Here is a 2,871-nt window from a genome sequence, read left to right as displayed (position 1 = left end):
ATCATGTCTATAAGGAAGAGGTGGAGGTGGAGGTACGTTAATTTCTTCAATAGGTCTTTCAACCTATAATTGAGTGCTAGGGCTAACTTTAGGTTTTTTGTTGGTTGATTCTTGATTCTTATCAAGATCAATATGGCTCCCATTAGCCATTTTGGGTATTAGCTCCCTCTTTTGGAAAATTGTCCTTCGAGCAACAAACATTTTTTCTTAGAGGGTTTGCAAAATAATTACCCAAAAGTTTTGTTGGGATATCTAACGAAGTAACACATCTCTATTATGGGTTCTAGATTGTCGAGTGGTTCACGTCTGGCGTAAACCTGACAATCGTATACTTTCGTATGTGCTAGTAAGGAATAAACCCCACTCCACTTCTTAGAGATGGTCTCATAAACCTTCCCAGTTAGTGCAAGACCAAGGACTCTTGTAACACTCTTCATGGTACAATCCATGAATTGTTTTGTAAGCATATTATGACTCATCAATCATCAAATCAAATAATGATTTGTTTCTCTATCCAACTATATTGTTTGTGGCTGTGTTCTAAGTGGAAATAGTCTGTGAAACTGTTTCATAGTTCCTTATATGACCGTTAAACTTTTGATTAAGATGTCCACTATCCCTTTTGGATCTAAGTATCTCATCATATTGCTTAGTTGATTCTTAACTTCATTTTATAAGAGCTTTTTACACTTTAAAAGTTTCGTACTTATTTTTATTCAGTTAAAACTATTCATACCTCATGAAGATAACGAAGTTGGTCTTACCATGTATTGTGATTAATCTAAATGGTATATTAGTGTGAACTAATTCCACATATATTTGTATTCATTATCTATAGATTTGAAGATGATGTATTCCAATTAAAACAATTTAGGGTTGAAATGAAATGACGACGTATAATAAGCCAATTTATATTTTCACGAAATGCTTTTCAAAGTTAATATTTAAAAACATAATTATAAATTTATAATCTCGTTATAAGAGATATAGTAATAAAACAAGAATCAACTCAACAATAAATTAAATTTTATTTGAGTTGGTGTTTTTTATTGAATTAAAAACTAATAACATAATTTTTTATATATCGTTTTTTTAAAGCTCATTTTATAAAATTAAAGCTGAATTAAAATGACGTTATATTTTAATGCAATTTGCAATTTGAATTATTAAGAAATCGGATTTTGTAAATCTTTCTTTAAATAAAAAGGGGAAATTATAAGAAAGAAAAGAAAGAAGGCTATACAAGACTGCAAGTTGGTTGCTCCCACTTGCATGTCCGGCGTAATCCCTGTGTTTCTTCCTCTTTAAACTTTTCCACCATTACAACTTGCATCCATGCCTCCATTCCTCACGCTATCTCTATATATCTATCTCTATATCTCTATATCGACATCTAACCTCACGGAAACAAAAATATGCCTTCTTCTTCCATTCAAATTCAAAGAATCCAAACCAACGTCACCAACCCCACCGTCACCGCCACCGCCACGGCCACCATAAACCACCATAAACAAACCTCTACAACCACCATATGGAGAGTACCGTCTTCTATCTGGATCCCCGAAGATCTTATTCATCATCATACCCACGCGGTTGGTCCTCACCAGTGCTCCTCCGCCGTTGTCAAATCTATCTCTGCCCCCGTCGCTGCCGTCTGGTCCGTCGTCCGCCGCTTTGACAACCCCCAAGCGTATAAACACTTCCTCAAGAGCTGCAACGTGATTCTCGGTGATGGTGATGTGGGTACTCTCAGAGAAGTCCAGGTGGTGTCAGGATTGCCGGCTGGATCCAGCACCGAGCGGCTTGAGATCCTAGACGACGATCGCCACGTCATGAGCTTCAGCGTTGTCGGTGGTGACCATCGTCTTAACAACTACCGATCTGTCACCACTCTCCACGCGTCACCAAACTGCGACAAAACAACCGTCGTCGTGGAGTCGTACGTCGTCGATATACCACCGGAAAACACCAAGGAAGAGACGTGTGTTTTCGTTGATACAATCGTTCGATGTAACCTGATTTCATTGAAGCAGATCGCTGAAAATGTGTCCAAGAACTAACAGTAAATTAAATGAAGTACTTCAACCCGACCCTGTGCATTAATCTGTTCGAATGATCTTTATTTTCTTCTTCTTTTTTTCATGGGTTTGATTCATCAATCTATGATATGGGCAGATATCAAATTTTCCAATTTATTTAATTTTTTTTTTTTTAGGATTTTCAGTTTTGGTTGTTCATGTGAATTTTGACTAGTGTTTCTTCGTGATTTCACCATCACATTTAGAAAAAAGAATTTAGAAGGTTGCATGACGCATTTATTATATTGTGATCACATATATTAATGTTTTCTCATTTTACATATTTGTTCTTTTTCTATAGTTTTTTAGCGCTTTTATGAACTGATGTTTTGCATATGTAAACTTCGTAATCTAAAAATAAAGATACATATAGAAACTTCATAATCTGGAAAAAAAGATAATAATATAAACTTAGAAAACTAATAATTAGAAAGTGTGGTAAAAGGAATCTTATGTATGGAAAGTTAACAAGGCATTGTATTTAAAAGTTGTGTCAAACTAAAATCTAATCTAAAGGAAAGAATAAAACAGATGAAACACACATTATTCTTACAATAAAAAGTTTATTTTGATAAATTTTATCATAGTTTTTTTTAATCAAAATTATATTAAAAACACTAGCTAGATTCTTGAGAAATACAAAGAACTAGAAGCCCATACAAGGATCTTTAAGTTATCTAATCCAATCTAAATTCATTTTACGATACCTACTGAAAATCCAATTAAAAGAATTAAATTAAAACAGTACTTTGAGTCAAATAAATGTTTATTCCTCGAAGTGGGATCTTCAAAA

The 2,871-nt window shown here is 34.1% G+C and overlaps 1 pseudogene; it reads left to right on the top strand.

Moving 5' to 3' along the window:
- Window positions 1-1,243: 1,243 nt before the first annotated feature.
- On the top strand, window positions 1,244-2,359 carry LOC145088647 (abscisic acid receptor PYL4 pseudogene; annotated as a pseudogene).
- The last annotated feature ends 512 nt before the right edge of the window (window positions 2,360-2,871 follow it).

The sequence above is a fragment of the Lactuca serriola genome, chromosome 2 (assembly GCF_051521515.1).
Source record: "Lactuca serriola cultivar US96UC23 chromosome 2, Lser_US96UC23_V15, whole genome shotgun sequence".
Taxonomy (NCBI): Eukaryota; Viridiplantae; Streptophyta; class Magnoliopsida; order Asterales; family Asteraceae; genus Lactuca; species Lactuca serriola.
Note: the sequence above shows the minus strand (reverse complement) of the source record. Positions and strands in the feature narration are given on the sequence as shown.